The 27,359-nt window shown below is 38.7% G+C and overlaps 1 pseudogene; it reads right to left on the reverse strand.

The window, feature by feature from the left end:
* Positions 1-21,010: 21,010 nt before the first annotated feature.
* Positions 21,011-22,448, reverse strand: LOC128561738 (Krueppel-like factor 10; annotated as a pseudogene).
* Between the last annotated feature and the right edge of the window lie 4,911 nt (positions 22,449-27,359).

Consider the following 27,359-nt stretch of genomic DNA (forward strand, 5'->3'; position numbering starts at 1 on the left):
GCAATTGTGGAAGCTAGAGTTTGTCTATTAGTTTCCAAGTGACTTCACTTTGCTGGTAGTCCATTGTGTTGGTCTCCATGTAGTATTGGTCTGAGTACTTCCTGCAGAACAGGTCTTGTAGTGGCAAATTTCTTCAATGTTTGCTTGTCAGCAAAAGATTAGATTTCTCCATTAAATATGGAGCTTAGTTTTTTTTCAGGATACAGAATCCTAGGCTGGCAGTTGTTTTGTTTCAATAGATTGAAAGTGGGAGCCCACTCTCTTCTGGTTTGTAACATTTTAGCTGAGGAGTCTGCTGTTACCCTGATGGATTTTCCCTTGTAGTGCAGTTGGTGCTCATGCCTGGCAGCTTGCAGAATTTTCTTTTCCATTTAACATTGGCCAAGTTAATTTCAAAGTGTCTAGGTGATGCTCTGTGTGAATTAATAGCCATATAAGAGGAGTATGTCTGAATATTTGACAATACTTGGGAAATTTTTAGTTATGATATCATCCAGTAGGACTTACGTGCCATCGGGTCTCTCTTTTCCTTCCGGATACCTATAATTCATGTTTGTATGGTTCATGTAGTCCCATAATTTTCTAAGATATTGCTCTGCTTTTACTCTTTTATTTTCTGCTTCCTTTAAATAACTGAGTTAGCTCAAGAGCCTTATCTTCAAGCTTTAAGATTTTTTCTTTTTCATGGTTTAATCTGTTGTTGAAACTTTCTATTACATTTTGAAACCCCCCAAAGGACTTCTTCAATTTTTTAAGCTCTGTTATAACCTTCCTAATTTCTAATTTTCATTCATTTCTTGGGTCAATTTTTGGATTTCCTTTTGGTGGTTTTCCACTTTTCCTACAATTTCCTTCATTATTTTTGCCACTGTACTCTAAATTCCCTTTCTGTCATTTCCATGATTCCTTTGTAAATGAGATTTTCTGTGGTAGATGTATTGTGATCCCTCGTGGGGATTGATCTGCTCAGAGTTTTCATGTTGCCTGAATTCTTTTGTTGATTCCTCCTCATGTGTGATTTTTTATTTCCTTTCCCTACTTACTTTTCTCACTTTCTCCTTCCCCTTAATCTTCTTTGTCTCTGTGCAAAGGTCAAAACAGCCCTTTGGTACAGGGACGAAAGGAAAGAAATGAAAGAAAAAGAAAAGAAAAATAATAATAACAGTCTTCAGTATATTTCTTCACACATACCTTTTAGAGTTATTGTAACATGGTAGAAATTTATTTATTTATCTATCCTTTTTAAGGTACCTACCTCTATATCATATGTTATATGAGTTCAATAGCTTCAAATAGATGAGTATGTTCTTAAAACATACTCTTAGGCTTTTATACCTGTGTTGTGCATGTGTGTAAGGGTACTTAATCACAGCTATAACTAATTTTGCAAACATTGCTTGTAAAATTTACATTTTTGTAAAAAGTATTTTACTTGCTAGAATATACACTTTATGAGTGCAGGACAGTGTCTATTTCTTCATTGCTGCAATACCTACCTTTATCATACTGTCTTATTTATAATTGTTTCTTAATAAATGCTGGAAGTCTGAATACATGCATAAATTAAATAGGTATTTTACTAGAGTGGTAGTATGCAATGTTTGGGAAAACTAGCCAGGAACATTTCATTTCAACCTACCATATTTACTCTAACCTCATTTTGGTGTTCATTGCTTATAGGTACTGAGAGATTTGCCTGCTCTGTTGCTCTACTCTTTTATACCCAATTTGCTAGCTAGTATCTGGCACGAAGTGATTTTGGTTTTATTCTGTTCTCAATTTCATACTCTAATTAGGACAAAATCTTAAAAGGTGAGATGATAGGAGAGTTACTACATAGATAATAAGACTCATAATTAAGTTTGAATTTCAGATAAAAATGGATAAATCTGGCAACCCTCTATTATGGTGAAAAGAATGTTTCTATTCTCAGTGGTTGTAGTCTTACATTAAGAATTAAGAAAAAACCAGTCATCTTGTTGAAAAGAAGAAAACCCACTATGGGTCCTGACAAAATCTAGCACTGCAATGTTTAGGGTTAGGAAATCTGTCTCCTTGGTATAAAAACTGTCCACTACCACCTGTTGTAAAATGGACATGATATTCAAATTTGACTCCTCAGTGGGGTAGGGTATAATCTCCATTTTTAAGATTTCTGTGGTTACACAAGACTCCCTGCTAGTGTGAACTTCACTGTGGTGATTTTGGACAGGTACATGTCTGGTAGGCTCAGACAGTAGGAGACCACCACTATAGGGTGCCACAACCCTATGTGGCTACTTCATACTGTAGCCACATACTACATGGTTGTGGCACCCTATAGTGGTGGTCTCCTTTCCACAGGGTCATCAAGGCCTCAAGTGTGACTGCACCATTTTCTTCTCCACTATTGTTTCGTTGTGTTGTATTTTCTATATGAATTAGGGGACAGAAACTGGGAAATCTAAATTTCATAGAGTGAATCAACTCTTAACTTTGGTTCAATATTTTCAATTAGACATAATTGTGAATCCAATCACTTATTCACAGAGTAAGTAAATATTTATTCAGCATTTACCATGTGACAAACAATGTTTTAAGAACTATGAATGCTATGTAATTAAACAAAATAGACATTATGATAAGAGGATAAACAAATACAGATAAAACACTGCCTCTTAATATACATTATTAGGCTCATAACTAGAGTAATAGTGCCCTCTTATGGCTCTAGATTGCTGCCAAATCATTTATTGATACATTTTTTTGGAATTTAGGGTACTTTTTATGAAATGCCATGATATATTTATATATTAACATAAAATAATAATACAGAAATTCACATAAAGTAAAATTTTATCTCATTCTATAGTCTAGGAAATGAATTTCCACCAAAATATGACTTTTAACCTAATTTTTTTCTGTTTCTGACCAGCCTGGGTGACATGAACCACTGAGCACACCAGGGAGGCAGTTTGGCCTCCCTCCTTGACTGGGCTGAGAAAGGACCCCATCAGTGGGTCTTCAAGGAGTCAAACACCAGGAGGAACTGGTATGCGGGAACAGGTACCTACACAGGGAGATGTCTAAGGCAAGGTATGATTGATAAGGGGATCCCACTACAGTTTTAGTGGAAGAAGGAGCCTGATCAACTCCTTGGGCATTAGATTGCCCGTAGGTCTGTTGAGAGGTGTGTGAGAGTGTGTGGATGTGGTGTAACTGAGAGAACTTCGAGGGTGGAGTTGAACCTCCCTTCACAGGGCCTAGGGGAGTGTTGGTTTGCCTCCTATGGCTAAGTGGCAGCTTGAGTGGGAAATCAAGGCTGCCCAGGTTAAGAAGTGAGTTGGGATTGTGTGCTTGTGAGTGCTTTGAGAATGACTGAGATGGGTAACAATAGGTGGGGTTTCTCCCCCCGTCTCCATTCATGGGGTGAAACAAATGTGTGAGTGTGCCCTTCTTCTCTGTTCCAACTTTGCCCCCCTGGCTATTCTGAGAGAAACTGGAAGTTCCAGGTTTTCCACTTTCTGTCTTTGGTGGCGGCCACATGGCCATGTGGGTCTTGGGGGAAAATGAAAAGACATTAGAAAGAATGTTGTTGTAGTTTTGTTACTGGAATTTCTTCAGTGAGTGTTTGGTCTCAGGAATTTGAGAATTGAGCCCATGGGCCACAGATCAGTGACAAAATGGCATTTTGTTGTACTGAGGGGCAAGCAGAGAGAGTGGAGAGTGCCAGAGCTATTGGCAGAGGGGTCGTGCCTTGGAAAGTTTTGTGGTTCAGGCAGTGCAGTGAGCTCTAGATGGCCCTTGAAAATCTGGGGAAGAGAGTGTAAATCTCGTGCTGGACAAGGCTGTATCCATTTAAGCAACAAGTCTCCAAGGTGATCAGCCTCTGGAAGTGGGGAGGAGGCCCAGATCAGAGGTTTCCTGCATAAGTCCTTTTTCTAGGGGTAAATAATTGGCCCTGAGAGAAATTTTGGCCAGGACTTGGTAGATGGAAAAATACCTTTACAAACTGAAGGGGTATTCTAGCAAATGAATGAATGCAGTGCCTCATCCTGGACAAGGTTATTAGGTCTTTGCTGCAGTTTTTGTCTGGGGAGGGGATTAGGGTGTCTGCTCCTTAGTCAGGGTGGAGTCATCCAAAAGGTTTCGGGCATGTTGTCCATGACCTTGCTAGGGCTCAGATGGTTTGTGCCTGGAGATGGGAGTCCGATGTCTAAGCTCACCTGAGCCTGAAAAATGGGGGTTCCCTGTCCATCCCTGAGTGGGAAAATCCTGTATCAATGTTACATCTCATAAAATGTCTCTTATTTGTAAAATGTAATAATTTTGTTGTTTAAATTGTTGGGGAAACTGAATCTTTGTCAAAGGATAAGATTCTTGCCTTTTAAACCTTCTAATTATCAGTTTGGCTGAGTGAATGGGTGACATCATGGTAAACTGGGATCCTGTTTTGTGGGAACTGAGTTTTTGAGAGTAAGAGAAACTAGACAGAAAGGAGAATGGCTTTGTGTAAAGAAAGAATCTTGTGTGATAAATTTTGTCCTGAAACAGAATGTTTGTGTAAGAAAGTGGAAGACAGGGCAAAAGTTAAAGAAAGTTTAGAGTGTTTGTAGATGGTCTGTGCAGGTTAAATGAAGCTCATAAAAGAGAATTTGTGAAAGAATTTACACGTGATCCAGTTGACTATGTATTTTCTTTAAAATCTTTTGGCTTGTCGGGGCGGTGCCTGTGGCTCAGTGAGCAGGGTGCCGGCCCCATATGCCAAGGGTGGTGGGTTCAAACCCAGCCCCGGCCAAACTGCAACAAAAAAATAGCCGGGCATTGTGGTGGGCGCCTGTAGTCCCAGCTACTCGGGAGGCTGAGTCAGGAGAATCACCTAAGCCCAGGAGTTGGAGGTTGCTGTGAGCTGTGTGACACCACGGCACTCTACTGAGGGCAATAAAGTGAAACTCTGTCTCTACAAAAAAAAAAAAAAAAAAAATCTTTTGGCTTGTAATTTTGTTTAAACGAATGTCTTAGGCCTTTGATATTTGACAAACCTTCCAAAATAAAAACTCTAAATCTGGGGCTTGGTGCCCATAGGGCAGTGGTTGCAACACTAGCCACATGCACCAAGGCTGGTGGGTTCAAACTTGGCCCAAGCCAACAAAAACAAAAACAAACCACAACAACAACAACAAAACACAACTCTGGGTGGCACTTGTGGCTCAGTCGGTAGGGTGCTGGCCCCATATACCGAGGGTGGTGGGTTCAAACCTGGCCCCGGCCAAAACTGCAACCAAAAAATAGCCGGGTGTTGTGGCGGGCGCCTGTAGTCCCAGCTACTCGGGAGGCTGAGGCAAGAGAATCACTTGGGTACAGGAGTTGGAGGTTGCTGTGACCTGGGTGAGGCCACGGCACTCTACTGTGGGCCATAAAGTGAGACTCTGTCTCTACAAAAACAAAACAAAACACAACTCTAAATTTGTTCTTCTTGAAATATTAAGACCACTGAAAGTCATGGAAAACAAATTAAACTTATTTGATTTATTAAAAATATATAGAAAACATTGTCAAATATGAAATGGTGATTAATTTTGTGTGGATTATGGTTATATATATGTTCCAATATTATAAAGCATTGGTCTGTCCTAACATATATTGTTGGTAATAATTTTAATTCACCTAAAAAAGAAAGTGTTTTTTATGTAACTGGCTGAGTCCAAAGTTTATCCTAAAAAGAAAAAGAAATATTAAGAGAGGCTGATGAATTCTCTCGAATTCAAATTCCTGATGTCTTTGGAAATTGAATACCTTCAGACTAAAAGCAGATTTTTTTTTTAAATTTTTTTATTAAATCATAACCGTATACAATGATATGATTATGGGGCATCATACACTCACTTCATAAACCATTTGACACATTTTTATCACAGTGGTTAACATAGCCTTTCCGGCGTTATCTCAGTTACTGTGCCAAAACATTCACATTCTACATTTACCAAGTTTCGCAAATACCCCTATAATATGCACCACAGGTGTGATCCCACCGATTCCCCTCCCTCTACCCACCCCCCCTTTTCCCACTTCCCCCTATTGTTAAGTTGTAGCTGGGTTATAGCTTTCATGTGAGAGTCCCAAATTAGTTTCATAGTAGGGCTGTGTACATTGAGTATTTTTTCTTCCATTCTTGGGATACTTTACTAAGAAGAATATGTTCCAGCTCCATCCATGTAAACATGAAAGAGGTAAAGTCTCCATCTTTCTTTAAGGCTGCATAGTATTCCATGGTATACATATACCACAATTTATTAATCCATTCGTGGATCGATGGACACTTGGGCTTTTTCCATGACTTAGCTATTATGAATTGGGCTGCAATAAACATTCTGGTACAAATATCTTTGTTATGTTGTGATTTTTGGTCTTCTGGGTATATGCCCAGCAGAGGAATTACAGGATTGAATGGCAGATCTATTTTTAGATCTCTGAGTGTTCTCCATATATCTTTCCAAAAGGAATGTATTAATTTGCATTCCCACCAGCAGTGCAGAAGTGTTCCCTTTTCTCCGCATCCACGCCAGCATCTCTGGTCTTGAGATTTTGTGATATAGGCTAATCTCATTGGAGTTAGATGATATCTCAAAGTAGTTTTGATTTGCATTTCTCTGATGATTAAAGATGATGAGCATTTTTTCATATGTCTGAAGGCCTTGCGCCTGTCTTCTTCAGAGAAGTTTCTCTTCAAATCCCTTGCCCAGCCTGTGATGGGATCCCTTGTTTTTTTCTTGCTGATGCGTTTGAGTTCTCTGTGGATTCTGGTTATTAAACCTTTGTCAGAGTTATACCCTGCAAATATCTTCTCCCATTCTGAGGGCTGTCTGCTTGCTCTGCTTACTGTGTTCTTAGCTGTGCAGAAGCTTTTTAGTTTGATCAAGTCCCAGTAGTGTATTTTTGAAGGTGCTTCAATTGCCCGGGGGGTTCTCCTCATGAAATACTCACCCAGACCAATTTCTTCAAGGGTTTTCCCTGCATTCTCCTCTAGTATTTTTATAGTTTCATGTCTTAAGTTTAAATCTTTAATCCAATGAGAGTCTATCTTAGTTAATGGTGAAAGGTGTGGGTCCAATTTCAGTCTTCTGCAGGTTGCCAGCCAGTTCACCCAGCACCATTTGTTAAATAGGGAATCTTTTCCCCACTGAATGTTTTTAATTGGCTTGTCAAAAATCAAATAGCGGTAAGTAGCTGGATTCATCTCTTGGTTCTCTATTCTGTTCCAGATATCTACTTCTCTGTTTTTGTGCCAATACCATGCTGTTTTGATCACTATCGATTTGTAGTAAAGTCTGAGGTCTGGTAGTGTGATTCCTCCTGTTTTGTTTTTATTTCTGAGTAATGTCTTGGCTATTCGAGGTTTTTTCTGATTCCATATAAAACGAAGTAATGTTTTTTCAAGATCTTTAAAATATGACAGTGGAGCTTTAATAGGGAGTGCGTTGAAATTATATATTGCTTTGGGTAGTATGGACATTTTGATAATGTTGATTCTTCCTAGCCATGAGCATGGTATGTTTTTCCATTTGTTAACATTTTCAGCTATTTCTTTTCTTAGAGTTTCATAGTTCTCTTTATAGAGATCTTTCACATCTTTTGTTAGGTAAATTCCCAAATATTTCATCTTCTTTGGCACTACTGTGAATGGGATAGAGTCCTTAACTGCTTTTTCAATTTGACTGTTGTTGGTGTATATAAAGGCTACTGATTTATGAATGTTGATTTTGTAACCTGAGACGCTGCTGTATTCCTTGATCACTTCTAGGAGTTTTGTAGTAGAGTCCCTAGTGTTTTCCAGATACACAATCATATCATCTGCGAAGAGCGAGAGTTTGATCTCTTCTGACCCTATATGGATACCCTTGATGGCCTTTTCTTCCCTAATTGCGGTGGCTAAAACTTCCATTACAATGTTGAAAAGCAATGGAGACAATGGGCAGCCTTGTCTGGTTCCTGATCTGAGTGGAAATGATTCCAATTTAACTCCATTCAATATGATATTGGCTGTGGGTTTGCTGTAGATAGCCTCTATCAGTTTAAGAAAAGTCCCTTCTAGACCAATTTTCTTGAGTGTTCTGATCATGAAGGGATGCTGGATATTATCAAAAGCTTTTTCTGCATCAATTGAGAGAATCATATGGTCTTTGTTTTTTAATTTGTTTATGTGCTGAATTACATTTATAGATTTACGTATATTGAACCAGCCTTGAGACCCTGGGATAAAACCAACTTGGTCATGATGTATAATTTGTAAGATGTGTTGTTGGATTCTGTTTGTTAGGATCTTGTTGAATATTTTTGCATCTATATTCATTAGTGATATTGGTCTATAATTTTCTTTTCTTGTTGGGTCTTTTCCTGGTTTGGGGATCAGGGTGATGTTTGCTTCATAGAACGTGTTGGGTAGTCTTCCTTCTTTTTCTACATTTTGGAACAGGTTGAGTAATATAGGTACTAATTCCTCTTTAAAGGTTTGGTAGAATTCTGACGTGAAACCATCTGGTCCCGGGCTTTTCTTTTTAGGGAGGTTTTGTATAGTTGATGCTATTTCTGAACTTGATATGGGTCTGTTCAACATTTCCACTTGATTCTGGTTAAGTCTTGGAAGGTGGCGTGCTTCCAAGTATTGGTCTATTTCCTTCAGATTTTCATATTTCTGAGAATAAAGTTTCTTGTAATATTCATTAAGGATTTTTTTGGATTTCTGATGAGTCTGTGGTTATTTCGTCTTTGTTGTTTCTGATTGATGATATTAGAGATTTTACTCTTTTTTTCCTGATTAGGTTGGCCAGAGGTTTATCTATTTTATTGACCTTTTCAAAAAACCAGCTTTTTGATTTATTGATCTGTTGTATTATTCTTTTGTTTTCAATTTCATTTAATTCTGCTCTAATTTTGGTTATTTCTTTTCTTCTACTGGGTTTGGAGTTGGAATGTTCTTCCTTTTCCAGTTGCGTGAGATGTCCCATTAAGTTGTTAACTTCCTCTCTTTCCATTCTCTTGAGGAAGGCTTGCAGTGCTATAAATTTCCCTCTTAGAACTGCCTTTGCAGTGTCCCAGAGGTTCTGATAGTTTGTGTCTTCATTGTCATTTTGTTCCAAAAAATTGGTGATTTCTTTCTTAATCTCATCTCTGACCCAGCTATCATTCAGCATAAGGTTATTTAACTTCCATGTTTTTGTATGGGTATGCAGATTCCCGTTGTTACTCAATTCAAGTTTTATTCCATGATGGTCTGAGAAGATGCATGGAATAATTTCTATTCCTTTAAATTTACTGAGGTTAGACTTGTGACCTAAAATGTGATCAATTTTGGAGTAAGTTCCGTGGGCTGATGAGAAGAATGTGTATTCAGTTTTGTTGGGATGAAATGTTCTGTAGATGTCTGCTAAATCTAAATATTGGATGGTTAGGTTTAAATCTAAGATTTCTTTGCTCAGCTTCTTTCTGGAGGATCGATCCAACACTGCCAAGGGAGTGTTGAAATCTCCAACGATTATGGAGCTGGAGGAAATCAAGTTACTCATGTCTGTTAGAGTTTCTCTTATAAATTGAGGTGCATTCTGGTTGGGTGCATAGATATTAATAATTGAGATCTCGTCATATTGAGTATTACCCTTAACAAATATGAAGTGACCATTCTTGTCCTTCCTTACTTTTGATGGTTTAAAGCCTACTGTATCTGCAAATAAAATTGCAACACCTGCTTTTTTCTGATTACCATTTGCCTGAAATATGGATGACCATCCTTTCACCCTGAGTCTGTATTTGTCTTTTAAGTTGAGATGTGGCTGTTGTATGCAACAAATATCTGGCTTGAGTTTTTGTATCCAGTCAGCTAACCTATGCCTCTTTAGAGGACAGTTTAAGCCATTCACATTGATGGAGAGTATTGATAAGTCTGGTGGAATTTTGGGTATCGAGTTTTTCAAAGGTCCAGTGGACATTTTTAATCCTTTCGCCAGTGTGGAAGTTGGAGTTTGATCCGAAGATTCTGAGTGAGTTTACTTTTGTGGTATAGGATTGGGTTGGTCATTGTGGAGGATAGGTCTGAGAACATCCTGAAGAGCTGGTTTACTTATGGCAAATTTTTTCAACATATGAATGTCATTGAAGTATTTAATTTCTCCATCATAGATGAAACTCAGTTTAGCTGGATACAAGATCCTGGGTTGAAAGTTTTTTTGCTTTAGGAGATTAAAAGTTGATGACCAGCCTCTTCTTGCTTGAAAAGTTTCAGCAGAGAGATCTGCAGTTATTCTAATTTTCTTACCTTTGTATGTTATAGTTTTCTTTCGCCAGGCTGCTTTGAGAATCTTCTCTTTCATGTTAACTTTAGTGAAGCTAATTATGATATGTCTGGGAGATGGCTTATTGGGGTTGAATCGTGCTGGGGTTCTGAAGCTGTCTGCTATCTGAATTTCAGATTCTCTAGGCATGTCTGGAAAATGTTCTTTCATAATTTCATGTAGAAGGGCCTCTGTGTCCTTGGCAGCTACTTCATCAGTCTCCGAAATTCCTATAACCCTTATGTTGTTTTTTTTCGAATTATCTGAGAGCTCTCTGAGTGAGTGATCCGTTTTTGCTCTCCATTTCTCTTCCTCTTTGAGAGATTGGGAGCGTTCGAAGACTTTATCTTCAATGTCAGAAATCCTTTCTTCTGCTTGCTCCATTCTGTTACTGAGGGATTCTACTGTATTTTTCATATCTTTGAGGGCTGTAAGTTCTTGTTTCAGTGTGTCTAAGTCTTTGGTGGTTTTGTCTTTAAATTCGTTAAATTCTTGAGACAATTTTTGAATTTCTCCTCGAATTCCTAATTCCATTTTATTAATCTTGTCTGCAAACCAAATTCTGAATTCGACTTCTGACATCTCAGCCAGTTGTTTATGAATGGGATCTTCAATCACATCTGCCGTATCTTTTCTTGGGGGGGTTGATCTATTCTGGTTATTCATGTTACCAGAGTTTTTCCGCTGATTCCGCCCCATGGTTTACTCCCTTTGGTTTTTCCCCTGGAGTTTTATCGAGGGCCCGTACAGTGTTGTGGCCTGAGAAACTGGGGCCCTGTCTGGTGTGGTGGAGCAAAGTGGTTCTGTCTTGTTTTCAGCTGGTTTCTGTTCGATCCTATTGCAACTTCTACTCTGGCTTGAAGTCTCAGCTGTGTGGAAAAATCAGCAATTAAGTCACCCCGCCTGCCCACCTCTGGCCCCAGTTGGAAAAGGAGAATCAAACCTTCCTACAATCGTACACCCAGGGCACCGCCTGAAGAGTCCTCAGTCTATTAGCCCAGTTCAAAAGGTCCGAATCAACTGTCTCAATCGGCACTTGTCTCGGGTGGAAGGGTTCAAGAGGTCTCTGGGAACTGGATCACAGGGGCCTGGTGACTCCTCTGACACGGCTCACCCCAGTGCAGCGTGGAGTCAGGAGGAGCCACCCAGCAAACAGAGCAGTCTGGGAAGGTTGACGTCTCCTTCCCCACTTTGCCCCTCCGTCGGACCCAGTCACTGGTATCTCTGCAGATGGCTAACCCAGTTGCCTGCAGTGAACAGACACTCCAGGGGTTTGCACCTGCCTGAATCACAAGGAAGTCTGCCAGGCCCCCGCAGACTGCCGCTATCTAGCAGGAGGAGATGGGGCCTGACATCTTTGAGTGTTTGATGCAGGTGATGGGAAGGAGGTGTTCACTCAGGCTTAGCCCCGTCCCTGATGCATGCTGCTAACAGAACAGAACAGAACAGACAACTTTGTGAGGTTCTGTCTCTGTTCTTGTCGTCGCCTACAGGAGACGGGCTGTTTTGAGTTCAAACGTCTTTGCTGCTGGAGAATTGCGTCTGAACACCTCTCTGGGTCGGCCCTAAAAGCAGATTTTTAGAACTTTCATTGGAAAGTTAACATGTCTATGAGTATTGCTAACCTAACTTCAATAGAACAGAAATCAGTTACATGGAACTGAGTTAGTTTGTAATGGCTTTTTGTTAGAAATATTGTTGATTCTTTCTGTGTTCTGTTTTTCAGGAGTCAAGAAAATAATTTTCTGTCTTTTGAGCTATTTGTAGCTTTTTAAGCAATGTATGTAATTATGAGCAGAGTTTGAAACATGTATTTTTCTCTCTCCTTCATTTCTCCAGAATTTGAAAGCCATTTGTAAGTATTATTAATTTCTGACAATACAGTTATTTGCATAAGTTCAATAAGAATCTGTTTTGTTCTATAGGATATGATGAAGGCACTGGTTATTTTACCAAGGCTTTGGCTGGAATAGCATTTCCAGAGGTGTCCAGACTGTGTTAAGGAATTAAGGTTGACTTTATAAGGCCAATAAAAAAGCCCTTTGGAAAACTGGCCAGATACCCATCAGTAACATTTCCTGATCTTGGTAAGTAACGAAGGTCGCTTGCTGACAGGTCCAGGAATCAAAATGTGCTTGGGGACCTCCAGAGAAGAGGGATTTACCCAATGCATACAGGTATCTAATGGCACAGATGAAACCTGGGCTCTGAAAGGCTTTCAAGAAAGTTCAGCCTGAGATTCCTTATAAAAGGTTCCAGCAAAGCCAATTTTAAAGAAAAGAAGAGCCTAGATGACTAATAATCAATTATTCTTACTGCACTTTATGCAAATAATCAGACCTGTATACCGAGGGTACAGTTTATTTTGGCAAATAAGTTAGTTCTACTATAATTTGCCTTTAGTAAAGAGAAAAATTGGAGAGAGAAAAATGATTCAAAGAGAAAAGAGGCTGTGGCCTACCTGTATTAAATCCCAGCCTTGTCTACACTGTTAACTCGTAAAATGAGACATAACTGTTTTACTAAATTGATCTGTTAAATGGGACTAAGAGACTGGCCACAGAGTATAGAATTATATACAGTAATTATATTTACTTTGAAGACTTAAGACTCAACAAAGGTCACCTGTTGGCTACACTGGAAAAAACTTGTGCAGTATTAAATGTAATCTAGAATTTCCCAGTAAATGGTGTAACTGTAACATTGCATACTACTGTGCCTAATCCATATACTCTGCTGAGTCTGCTGCCAGCAGAAGCCAAGTGGCCCACTTGTCGGGACTTAAAAGATGCCCTTTTCAGTATAAGGCTGACTCTGGGAAGCCAGAGGCGGTTTGCTTTTCAGTGGGAGAGACCAGACATGGAAACTGTGATCCAGTGCACATGGAACAGGTTGCCACAGAGGTTCAAAACACCCACAATTTTTGGAGAAGCACTGGCTCGTGACCTCCAGAAATTCCCAGCTGAGGAATTAGAATGTGTGCTGTTCCAATATGTCAATGACCTCCTTTCAGGACACCCTACACAGGAGGGCTGTGCCCAAGGCATGGACTGTCTTTTATGACATCTAGAGGTATGTGGCTATAAAGTATCCAAACGGAAGGCCCAGATTTGCCAGCAGCAAGTACATTATCTAAGATTTACTATCCAGCAGGGGTACAGGTATCTAAGCATGAAATGGAGGCAGGTCATTAATTGCCTCCTCAGCCCCAGGAGCCAAAAGCAGGTTTGGAAATTCTTAGGCCTGGTCAGCTTCTGTCACCTTTGGATTCCCAACTTTGCCATCTTGGCTGTCTTGGCTAAGCCCTTGTATGAGGCAACTAAAGGAGAGGAAGGAGAGCCCTTAGAATGGGGAGAAGAACAAGAATATGCCTTCTCCCAGCTAAAGATGAGGCTGATAAATGCACCTGCACTGGGGCTACTAGACTTGGCCAAGCCCTTCACTCTGTATATCCCAGAGAGAGGAAAGATGTCTGTAGGTGTGTTAATCCAGCTGGCTGGGTCCTGGCCAAGGCCTGTAGCTTACCTCTCTAAGCAGTTGGATAGAGTGGCAAAAGGATGGCCACCATGCTTACACACTCTAGCTGCTACTGCTTTCCTTGTGCAAGAAGCTGATAAGCTGACTCTAGGGCGGGATCTCAGAGTGAAAGCACCGCACCCTGTATTCAATTTAATGGACACTAAGGGACATTTTTGGCTCTCTAATGCAACACTCTGAACCAAGCCATGCTCCTTCCAGTCAATGGAAGAGAGACTGAGCATGACTGTACGGAAGTTATAGATAATGTGTATTCTAGCAGACCTGACTTGTGTGACCAGCCCTGGACATTTGCAAACTGGGACTTTTATGTAGACTGAAGCAGTTACATGATGGCGCAAGGTGAGCAGTGGGCTGGGTATGCAGTGGTTACCTTAACAGAGACTGTAGAGGCTAAGCCCTTACCCTAAGGAACATTGGCTCAGAAGGCTGAGTTAATTGCTTTGACTGGAGCCTTAAAACTAAGTCAAGGGAAAAATTTGAATGCTTTTCTAACTGTCCAAGTATATGGGACATTGTACAAGGAGAAGGGACTATTAAATTCTGGGAAAAAGGACATTAAGTATCAGCAGGAGATAACTTCAGTTGCTAGAGGCAGTACAGAAACCCCAGAAAGTGGCAGTGATACACTGTTGTGGACATCAAAGAGATGCTTCCACCATCGCTAAGGGGAACACCAGAGCTGATACTGAGGCAAAGAGGGCTGCCTCCCAGCCATACCAGATGTCACAAGTGGCCCCCTCATCCCATGGGTTCTGGAGCTCACCCCTATCTACTCCTGGGAGAAGAAAGAATGGTTGGCAGTGGAGGGGAGCCAGGAAGCAGAGGGAGGATGAATAAAGATGCCAGATGGACAATGAGTAGCAGTCCCCAGATTCTAGGAGCCACCGTGGTGACAGGAGTATTTGATGAAGTTGCTGGGCCAGTACTTCTACATCTCCCACCTGGCAGCCCTGGCCAAAACTGTCAGTCTACCATGTGTCACTGGAACCAGTTCAACATGTGTCAAGAACCAGCAGTACCCCCAGGAATCCAGTCGTATGGAGCAATGCCCTTTGAGGACTTCCTGGTAGACTTTACTGAAATGCTCAGGTGTAGAGGGAACAAGTACTGGCTGGTGATGGTCTATCAGACTTGGAATAGGTAAAAGCCTTCCCCACTGGGATAAAAAAGGACTCCTAAAGTAATAAAAATATTGCCCAGAGAAATCGTCCCATGGTTTAGGTTGCCACTCTGTTTTAAATTTGACAATGGGCTAGCCTTCATAACAGAATTAGTGCAAATAATAAGCTAAAACTTTAAATAATTTATAGGCCTCAAATCTTAGACAGGGTAAAGTGCATGAACTGGACCATAAAAGCAGAAATTGGTAAACTCTGCCAGGAAGCAAAGCTTAACTGGATGCAGGCCTTGCCACTGGTGTTCTTCAAAGCGGCCTCTGTCAATTCTCTGCAATTTAGCAGGAACCCCTAAAAGAACTGGGAAAGACTAAACTAAATAGACAAAAACCTAGAAAGAGTAACAAGGAAAATCTCCACTGGGGTAATTAACTGTGTTCTGTTTAGTCTTTTGTGTCTGTACTTCTTTTCTCTCTGGAAGATCAAGGGGACCAAGTCTCGGTCTGGAATCAGAATCTGGTCCCCCTGAAACCAAGGTAGAAAGGACTTTACACCATCATTCTGACCACATGCACAGCAGTGAAAATGGAAAGAATCCTTACCTGGAGTCATCACAGCTGGCTGAATAGGGCTTCACTGCCCCTTGAAAAGTAAAGGTAACTTTTAAGACAATCAGCATGGCCTGCTCCAGCCACATACTGGGAGCTGGTTGGTCAACGCATGGCTGAAGCCTGAGGAAACTCCTCCAGGGACTTGTCTTTATTGGACTTTGAACTTTGGGAAAAGGGAGGAAATGTTATAGGGAAAAGTAAAAACTATATATTAGCCCACCACCATGGTACTATTAAGGCCTGAGTAAAGAACCCAAGAAGAGTCACAGTCCCTAAAACCTCAGTGCTGAAAAGTAATTAATATTGGCCCCTGCAGAAACAAGCTGATATTGAGACCCCAAATTAAAATATATTGGAGTCTCAAAAGGGAGGAATGAGAGAGGATACCCAAGAAGGGTGAGGTCTAGAAGAACAGGTCTTCTCAAGGAGACCATAAGGATACACTTGCAGGGTCCTCTCCACGGTGACTCAGCTTTTGGGAATTTGTAAACTTAACTTCCTGAAACTTGGAAATTTCCAAGTTCTGTGAAATCCTGTAGTTCTGTAGGGGCGGGAATAGCATCTCCCACCTGATTCAAACTGGCCAATGAGAAGGGTACCTGTGGGGTGGAACTTTTTGACTGTCAGTAAAATGGGAAAGAGCAAGGCAGTTGGGGAGTGCAGCCATTTGGAATTCTTCTATGCCGTAAGCTCCCAGCTGGTGAATAAAGCCCTTCCTCTTATAAACGTGGTGTTTGGATGCTCTTTCTCTCTGTTGGGCCTTGTCTTCCTGCAACAGTGTAATTTAGCCATTTAGCCATAATGTATACAAATTTCAAAATATCATGTTATGTACTAAAAATATGTACAAATTTTATTTTTTTAATTAAGCAAAAAAAAACAAATGGAGACAAGCATTAAACAAAACATTATCAAAAGAAAGAAAAATGTTTTTGAGAAGAAGAAAACAAATACAACATATCAAAAATTCCAGGGTACAATTAAAGCAGAGCTTAGAGGAAAATTCATAGCTATAAAAGCCTATATTAAAAAAAGGAAGATCTGAAATAAATAGCCTAACTTTTCACCTTAATAAACTAGAAAACAGAGAGCAAATTAAATCCAAAGTAAACAGAAGGAAGGAAATAAGAAAGATCAGAATGGAAATACATGAAACAAGAATAGAAATCAATAGAAAGAATCATAAAACCAAAAAATAGTTTCGTGAAAAGATTAAAAAAAAATTGCAAATATTTAGTGAAACAGAGAAAGAATAAGCAAGAGAGCGAAACATCCCTACCAGAATCATCCCTACAGAAACATCCCTACAGAATTCTACAAAGAACTGTATACAAAAAAATTATATAACAGATTAACTGGATAAATTTCTAGAAAGACCAGTTGCCAAAACTCACTCAAGAAGAAATAGAAAATTAAAATAGGTTGAAGAGTAAAAAGATTGCATTAGCAATTTAACAACTTAATGGAGAAATGACTTTTTCAATTATGAATAAAAGATACGTGACAAAACCCAATAGCCTTTATGATAGCTCAACAAACTACGCATAAAAGGGAACTCTCTAAACATAATGGGAAGTATCTGTAAAAACCCCACAACTAACTCCTTCATACTGATGAAAGACGGAATGTTTTCCCTATGAGAAGAAGAACCAGACAGTGATATTTGCTCTTGCCACTTTTATTCAACCTTTTTCTGGAGACTTTAGCCAGGCAATTAGACAAGTAAATGAAATAAAAGGCACTTAGGTAGAAAGGAAAGAAGTAAAATTATCTCTATTTGCAAATAACACAACTTTATATATAGAAAATCTTAAGGAATATGTTAAAAAACTATTCAAACTGATAAACGAGTTCAGCAAGGTTGAAGATTAAAAGATCAATGCACAAAAGTTCAATTCTATTTCTATAAACTAGCAATAAAAAACTATAAAATAAAATTTAAAAGTTGCATTTATAATAGTATTAAAAAGAATACAACTGTAAATGTAATAAAGTAAGTACAAGATATATACAATGAAAAATGCAAAGTTATGTTCAAAGAAATTAAAAAAATCTCTAAATAAATGGGAAGACATTTCATATTTATGATTGAAAGACTGAATATTGTATAATTGCCAATATTTCCCCAATTTGATTGATTTATAGATTTGGTACAATCTGTATCAGATTTCTAGCTACCTGATTTTTCTTTTCAGAAATTTAAAAGTTGATCCTAAAATTCATATGGAAATCAAAGTACCCATAATATCCAAAACAATCTTCTAAAAGCATAATGTTCAAGGACTCACATATCAAGATTCTAACACTTGCCACAAAGCATTAGTAATCAAAGTGAAATGGCACTGGCATAAAAAGACAGTAGAACTCCATAGTTTACCAGCTCTCTCTTGACCACCTCCTTCACTTGACCTAATTTTCATAGACTGGATATGTACCATATGCACACATTACTACAGTAGTAGTAGTAAGTACTAAACTTACAAATCAATAAAGATGAATAATTCAGTCTAAAATGTATTTGACTAGTTTTGTTTTTGGCTTTATTTTTTACTGGATTGACAACTTTTTAACTGAATTTATTAAATGAGTTCATGGTTTTGGCTTAGTGAGATGAAGTTTTTAGCCTTCAACGTGTACTTTATGACCTTTTGACTTTGACCTTTACTGTAGGCTTTGTTCCTTAGTTGACCACCTTTGTATGTCAACCAGTTTGTTATAGTCCCGTGGGTGCTCAACTTATAGGAATTCTACTCTGTATATACACACATATACAACTACATACATATATACTATATATGTGAAATTGAATTAAGAAAATTATTTTCAAGCATATAGATTGATTTCTTGAACAAAATTTTATCTATTATAAATACTTCTTTTTGAGATATGTATGTTTTAATGTCACTTTAATTTCTTACTTAAATGATAGTGTTATGTATTTGGTAATGTTTCACAAACCTCAGATCTAACCCTAGTTCCTTTACTTTTTTTTTTTTTTTCAAATTTTAAGTCACAGGGATCTTTTTTTTAATTAAGAGAACTTTTTTTTTGTTTTCCAAGGGTCCAAGTTTTGATGTCAGAAAATCTACACTCAATATACAGAAAAAAGTTAAATGGGAAGATATAGTAACACTTTTTACTATATATTTTAAACAATTTACTTTTGTTTTACCGTTGTGTATATCATCCACTATATAACAAAACACGAGAGAAATACTGTTAACAAAGTGAATGCTCTAATTTTTCTACCTACTTACCTCCACATCCCCCCAGAACTCCTATAAATTGACACAACATTTGTCCACTTGTGAATAATGGTCACTAACTTTCTAATTCAATAAAACACACATTATATCCTCATAATATAAGGGTACTTTACTGATGACATAAGCCATCTTTTTTTTTTTTCATTAAATCATAGGTGTACATTAATGTGATCATGGGGCACCATACACTGGTTTTATAGACCGTTTGACACATTTTCATCACACTGGTTAACATAGCCTTTCTGGCATTTTCTTAGTTATTGTGTTAAGACATTTATATTCTACATTTACTAGGTTTCACATGTACCCTTGTAAGATGCACTGCAGGTGTAATCCCACCAATCACCCTCCCCCAACCATCCTCCCCCTCTCTCCCTTCCCTCTGTATTCTTAGGTTATAACTGGGTTATAGCTTTCATGTGAAAGCCATAAATTAGTTTCATAGTAGGGCTGAGTACCTTGGATAATTTTTCTTCCATTCTTGAGATACTTTACTAAGAAGAAAATGTTCCAGCTCCATCCATGTAAACAAGAAAGAGGTAAAGTCTCCATCTTTCTTTAAGGCTGCATAATATTCCATGCTGTACATATACCACAATTTATTAATCCATTCGTGGATCAATGGGCACTTGGGCTTTTTTCCATGACTTAGCAGTTATGAATTGGGCTGCAATAAACAATCTGGTACAAATATCTTTGTTATGATGTGATTTTTGATCTTCTGGGTATATACCTAGTAGAGGAATTATAGGATTGAATGGCAGATCTATTTTTAGATCTCTCAGATTTCTCCAAACATCTTTCCAAAAGGAATGTATTAATTTGCATTCCCACCAGCAGTGTAGAAGTGTTCCCTTTTCTCTACATCCACGCCAACATGTCTGGTCTTGGGATTTTGTGATATGGGCTAATCTCACTGGAGTTAGATGATATCTCAAAGTAGTTTTGATATGCATTTCTCTGATGATTAAGGATGATGAGCATTTTTTCATATGTCTGTAAGCCGTGCGCCTGTCTTCTTCAGAGAAGTTTCTCTTCAAGTCCCTTGCCCAGCCTGTGATGGGATCACTTGTTCTTTTCTTGCTTGACATAAGCCATCTTTTTCAAGGAGTTATCTAAAATTCTTGATATCCCTTCTTTACAATATATATTTTCATCCTCAGATTTTTGTTCTAAACAAAGTGCAATGTATCTTAGAATCTACAGAAAATACATTTGTATACAATTTTCAAATCTACACAAGAAACTGAAGGCAAACTGAAGTTCAAAGCATAATAAAATGCCTAGATATAGTCATTTATTAAACTTTCAAAACAAAATTGCAAAAAAAAATTGTGGTTATACTTCAAAGCAATTAAATTAAGGAGGATTCCAATTCTTTGGGCCCTCATAGCAATATACAGCGTTTTAATTCTAAATATTAACAATAATGTAAGAATGATAGTTCTAGATATATTTAATAACTATATCCACAAAGCTGACTGGAAAGACCAGGAATAGTAAACAAGATAACTCTAGAAAAAGATGGTAATATTTGTAATAATGCAAACTGATTTTACATCTCCGTACCATAATGTTTCTTTCCAGTCTCTATATTCTTGAAACCAGTGCTTTACAAGAATCACATTTAAAAGTTGGTCTCAAGTATACAGCAAAAGTAAAGTAACAAATCGGCACATAAATTCAAAACCTGTGCTGACCTCATCTGAAACCTTCAAAAAATATTCAAAGGAATAAATCTTTCTCATCTCTCTTATGTGATAAGAAATGAAACCTGCTATTCTTAGGTTGTAAAGGGAGGGGCAGGGGTGGGTGGGTAGAGGGAGGAGGATTGGTGGGATTACACCTGTGGTGCATCTTACAAGGGAATATGTGAAACTTGGTAAATGTGGAAGAAGCTAGTGTATAATGCCCCATGATCATATCAATGTACACAGCTATGATTTAATTAAAAAAAAAGAAAAGAAAAGAAATTAAACCTGCTATTCTGTGACCTGCCTGTGGCCAAAGCCCTTCTTGTTATCTACCCCAGGCTGAGCCTTCACACCAGGCTGTGGGGCTTCTGCTTTAAGCCCTCACTGGAGGACCACAGACTTGCAGTGGAAACGTTTTTATATCACCACTGGCTCCCAGCTGTGACCAAAGTTAGTTCTGATTCTTCAGTTTCCGTGCTGTCACTGTGTCGGAGCAGGGGTTGGAGGTAGAGCAATGTCATTTAACTTGCTCAATTCCATTTGCCAGTTTGGTAGCTTCTTGGCTGACAGATGGCACCAGGCATGCTTGGTCAAATGGTCACTACTCATGAACAGCCGGTCGCACATAGGACAGGCAATTTCTTCTCGCCCGGGTGGGTTCGCCTGTGTCTGGACAGTTCATCAGAACTGGCAAACCTCCTTTCACAACCTTTCCAGCTACAGCTGAAAGGCTTTTCCCCTGTATGTGTTCTTGTGTGAGCCTTCAGATGGGAACTTTTAAAGTATGTCTTGCAATATCCTGATTGGCTACAGATGTGACTTCTTATGCTAAATGAGCCAATCTGAGGAGTGACTTTTGCTGCTGAAGGGGAAAACCCAGGAGCAGTGGCAATGGGAGAGAGTCTGGTGCCATTTGGGCTCACCATTGGAGGCTTTGGGGTCTGCACAAGGGGCTGGGGCACCACAAATATGACAGCACCTCTGGGCATCTGAGTGCTCATGAACACCACAAATGGGCAAAATGGTGGCTGGCTGGGTGGAGTGCTGGGAACGACTGTTGTCACAACAGTGTTGTTTGCAGAGAGGGGAACCACCTGGCAGATACTGGCATAGGTGGCACACCCCCTGTGGATACTGCAGGTGGAGAGACCAACACTGATTTCTGTTGGGGGGACGAGGGAGCTGGTTGAGACCTACAGATGACTGTCTCTGAGGAACGCACAGAAAAGTCATAAAGTGCAGCACTTGCTTTCTCATCAACATCTGCCACTGTGTTTCTCTCACATTTGAACCTATTTGGTGACACAGCAGCACATGGTATGTTTTTTCTTGCAGCCTCAACATTTAGGTAGGTTCTCCTTCGAAAAGAATTGTCCTGATAGTTGAGGATGCTGGCTGCTTTCACTGGGCAGGATTGGTGGTTACATAGCTGGGCATCTGCTGTATGACGAATCACACTTGTTGCCTGAGCCTTGGGGAGTTCGGGGGCAGACACTGGGCTCCTTCCTTCCTCTTTGAAAGGTGCAGTAATGTGCAGACTGGCGGTATCTGAAAGTGATTTGAAATGTCCAGTAGATGGCGCTGGTGCTATCAGACTGGATACTTGAGAGGGTTCAAAGTCAGAGGGGCTGTAAGATGGAGTCAAACAAAATGCTGGGATTGCATGAAAATCGTGTGTCCCAGGAAGTAGATTCTCTTCCTCTGACATATCTGATACTGGGGTTACAGTTCTGTTTTAAATGCATTTCTTAAAATCAGATTTCCAACTGCAGCTCATTGACACAAGTGCTTCTGCAGCTTCAAAATCACTTTTCTCTGCAGTTTTGTTCCAGCAAAACATACTCTCTTTGGACTTTTCAGAAATCATTTCCATTCTTTCTTCCGCAGTCTGCTGGAGAGAAGCGCCAAAGTTGAGCATGGTTGGCTGCTTGGCCACAGACTGGCGCCCAGAGACATTTGCCGTGGCTCTTGCAGCCGCCGCGCTCCGCCAGTTCCTTTACTTTAAAGACAAGGTTAACAATGTTGCATTTCTTATCAGGTTGTTATGGGATTAAATGAAGTAGTTTGTGTAAGGGTTTAATATATTTAATCATTATTATTAATGTTGAGAACAATATGTCTTATGTTTTTATAGGATTTTTAACTTTCCAAGTATTTTCATAAGTCCTTCTTATTCTGTGCTTGTGCCATTCCTATGACAAGGTGATTATATATAAATATTTCAAATATGAACATTTAATTATGTTTATTTAAGAATGCTCAACTGGATCACGATGGACTTTTAACAAGCACAATGCCGGGTTCCTTGGTCAGCAGGCTTCTATCACTTAGCCTGACACGCTCAGAAGTCAGGTTTGAATCCAAACAATTCTTTGTTTTCTTATTTTCCTTTTGTTATGATAATTAATGCTACTAACTTCCAATTATTTATTACAGAAAAACTCTCTTATAGCAGAATGGATTTTAAACAATTTTTTTACTTTCTAAAATTTCAAGATATGGTTTAGTAATATTTTCAAATCCCCATTACATAAGAGTTCATCATTCCTTTGCCCACAAGTTGTTTCCAGGACTCTGGACAAAGTGTAAAGAGGTAATTTTTTTCTTTTTTTCTTTCCTTTCAGTCCCTCTTATCTTTTTTTTTTTTTTTTTGAGATGCTCAGTTACTAATATTTGTGATGCCCTGACTTCTTTCATAACTGAAATGAATTATACTTTTCCCAAAGATAATTACTTTCTTCTTAAGAGTTAGTTTTCTAATAGTGAAATTTTAGTTATTTGGCCACTACAAACGAATGAGTTCTATGGGAATTCTTCACTTATAGCACTGAAGGAAGCATTTACTTAGTCATTAGGACTTCAACCATGTTTCTCCAATTGTGAAATTTTAGTTAATTTATGCCAAGTAATAATTTAACCTAAATAGGTTTCTCTTTGTATCTGGTTTTGTACAGAAAATTTTGGCTAGTTTTTTTGGGGGGGAGGGCAGCAAATTAAAAATCTCAAGGTTTTTCTTTTCAAATTTATATTTTGAGGGATTGGGAGAAAATAGATTGTCTTATTTAATAGTCTTGTTGTTGTTCAAAGTGGAAGAGAATTGGTGTTTATAACAATTTGTGTTTAAAGAATTGTTCAATTATAATAGTATCTGGGCAGATTCCTTGGTTTGGAATAAACTTACAAATCAATAAAGATGAATAATTCAGTCTAAAAAGTATTTGACTAGTTTTGTTTTTGGCTTTATTTTCTACTGGATTGACAACTTTTTAACTGACTTTATTAAATGAATTCATGGTTTTGGCTTAGTGAGACAAAGTTTTTAGCCTTTAACTTGTACTTTATGACCTTTTGACTTTATTCACCATTAAACTCCAGGCAGCAATTTTGAAACTTTAGGCCTTGCCCAGACAGGACTTGAAGCTTGGGAGGAGAGGTTGGAATTCCCACTCACAACTCTCTCCAGGCCTCTTATTTGCTCAAGGCAGCTTCCTGCCTCTAGAGGTTTTGGAGTATCCAAACATATTTTTCATTCACTGTTCTGTTCTAATTGGAGGCAGGTGCAGAGCTACAGGGGAGTAACTTTTGAAGGGCTATAATTTTTTTTCTGAAGTTGAAAGGGAGAAAAAAAGAGAGCAAAGTTAATGAAATAATTAAAAGTTTTCATCAATAATGATGAAAGTTATAGGCCTGATGGGAAGTACCAACTCTTGCATTAGTTTTCAGCTAATGCTAAATAAACTCTCAGAGGAGGCCTATTCTTAGGTGCAATTATGAAGTTACTAAAGTTTGTTTCAGCAGTATACATCACTTGTCACTGCTTTGTTAGAAACTGTTTTCCTAGCCTTAGATGGAGACTTTCTGTTTCTGCTCTATGCCTTTCTAATGCCTGTGGATGTGCAGGCCTTGCCTTTCAGGGCAACACCCTTTGCTTCAGTCCTCCACAGCACTTTCCATCAGGTCCTATGATTGCATACTGTTCCTTCCAGGCCTGTGTCCTCTGATTAAGTGGAGGTGTCCTTCACTATTACAGACACAAAAAGTTCATATGTCCTATTTACTGTAAGGCATCAAAAAGCCAATCCAAGAAACTGTAGAAATGTCAGCCACACAAGTAGGTTGGTAGGATATAAAGATTTCTCTAGTGAAACCTGCTTTGGCATATACTGACTCAGATTCCTCTGGTTAACATATGTTCCTCTCAATCAGATTACTTTTCTGCATAACCTCTGAACTGAATATGACTTGACTCATAGTGATGGATTTTCTATAAACTTGTAGACATTTCTGCTTTTGTAGAGACTTTCCTATGAATAAAAGAAAGATAAATACAAATCAGGTGTATTGTATCATCATTTGTTGTTTCTTTCATATGGAACATTATTGTCATTGAGACTTTTGATTACAATTCCTTTCACAAACCACTGTAATTCAAGGTGTTGGGAAATGATTTCATAAACTGGGGGAAAAAACAACAAAATATTTATTTAAAAGAAAACATACATAGATTTTTCTTGTACTTTTTAAGGTTCCACTCATGAAAGCACATAATTTAAATGTAAAAAAAGTATCTTTTCAATCATCCTGAGATAGTAGAATGTGAATTTAGTGAGGAAAGATGCCTTTAAAACATGAGCTAGGACACAAATAAAGCAAAAGAAGTATTTATCTTTTTGCATAAATTAAGTTTGCAGGCTGAAGACCCCATTCTTGGCAGGGGAGGGCACCCCCAGAAAAAGGGAAAATTAAAAAGTAAGCTGAAGGAGTTGGAACAAAGAAAAGTCAGCTAGTTTACCTTTAAGCTAGCCATTGCTAAATTTCTTATGTGAACAAGTTTCTGGCCTTTCCTGAAACTCTGGCCTATTGAGGGTACAACTTACACACATAACCCTGCTGAGTCTGTGAACACTCTGAGGAAAAACACAAGAGGCTGTGGCAATAGCTAGAAAAGATACATCATCTAGGTCATTTCCTGCCCGTTAAACAGACAAAGCAAATACCCATTGTGGAGATTTACATTTGACTGGGGCAGAGACCAATGGAACAACTTGAGCCCTGAGATACAGGCGAGCATTTATATCCCTTATCGCAGAGGAGAATTCTCTGTGGTGGTTGGTGATGAGAGGAAAATGCCTCTCTCCCACCAGTTCCTCAGAGGAGATTAATACCAGTGGCATTTTATTCCGCAGTGAACTAGCGGAGTTTAACAGCTCCCTAGGAAACTGTGTGTGACTCCAGACAGGAGGCTGCCCCCATACAAGGCTCAAGTTTTGGATTTCTCAAAACTGCTCAAATCCTTAAAGTTAATAATAATAACAATAGGAACTGATATACTCACTCAGAGAAACTGCTGGTGTCTTTGTTCCTTCCCTCAGTTTACCAAAGAGATTTGAATAAAAGCTGAATGGAACAGACACTCTAGACCTCTTGCCAGAATCCCACTAATGGGTGGTGGTCCCCTGAGCTCCCACCTTCGAAAATTGTATTCTGTGCCTTGTGTCTCTTTTTTAATCATTGTTCCTAACTTTATATTTCTTCAGTGGGTCGTGCCAGTTCCACAGGTCTTAGTGGATCCTGCCCCCAGGGTGGGACCCCAGTAAAGTTGAACTCAACAGTAGAAAAAGAAAAGTCATGAGACAAAAATTATTTTCTAACCCTTGTCAATAGCCAGATATACACATGACAGATGTAAGTAAACTAACATTCACGTAGGTATTTTGTTTTAGAAAGGTATTACTAGTTTCATTTTACAGATTAAGAAATGAAGCCTTTTTGTGCAGCTAAGGACACAATAAACAAAGCAAATTGGCAGCCTTTAGAATGGGAGAAGATATTTGAATGTTATTTCTCTGACAAAGATTTAATAAACATAATCTATAAAGAACTCAAGCAAATCAACAAGAAAGGAGCAAACAACCCAATTAATCACTGGACAAAAGACATGAACAGAATCTTCTGCCAAGAAAATAGACAAATGGCCAACAAACACATGAAAAAATGCTCATTGTCCTTAATTATCACAGAAATGCAAATCAAGACCACCTTAAGCTATTATATAATCCCAGTGAGAATAGCCCACATTACAAAGTCCCAAAGCTTCAGATGGCTTCATGGCTGTAGAGAGAAGGGAGAACACTTAATACACCATTGATGGGATTGAAAACTAATATAGCCTTTTTGGAAAGAAATACGGAGAATCCTCAAAGAACTAAAAGCCAACCTTCCATTTGATCCCACAACCCCATTACTCGGTATCTATCCAGAAGAAGAAAAATAATTTTATCACAGGGACATCTACACTTGAATGTTCAAACAGCTCAGTTCACAATTATAAAAAGGTAGAAATAACCCAAGTGCCCATCAACCCATGGATGGATTAATACACTGTGATAACTATATTCCATGGAATATACATACATGTATACCATGGATTGCAGTTATTTTATATATATATATGTGTATATATATATATATATATGCATATATACCATGGAATACAGTTCAGCCACAAAAAGATGGAGACTTTACATCTTTTATGTTTACCTGGAGTTAAGGAATGTTCTCCTTAGTAAAGTGTCTCAAGAATAGAAAAACAAGCACCCTATGCACTCAATACTAATCTGAAATTAATAGATGAACAACCACAGCCTACATGAGTGGAAAAACACAATCAAATTCAAAAATTGGGGAGAAGGGAATGGGGAAGGAGGGAAAAGAGCTCAGTAAGCCCCCACTATTAAGTACTATGGAGGGGTATATGGCACATCTACGGGGTGAAAGACTCAACTACAACTTGGATGCTAGCTGACAAATGCAAATAATGTAACCCAAT

This window comes from Nycticebus coucang, chromosome 12 (genome assembly GCF_027406575.1).
Source record: "Nycticebus coucang isolate mNycCou1 chromosome 12, mNycCou1.pri, whole genome shotgun sequence".
Classification (NCBI taxonomy): Eukaryota; Metazoa; Chordata; class Mammalia; order Primates; family Lorisidae; genus Nycticebus; species Nycticebus coucang.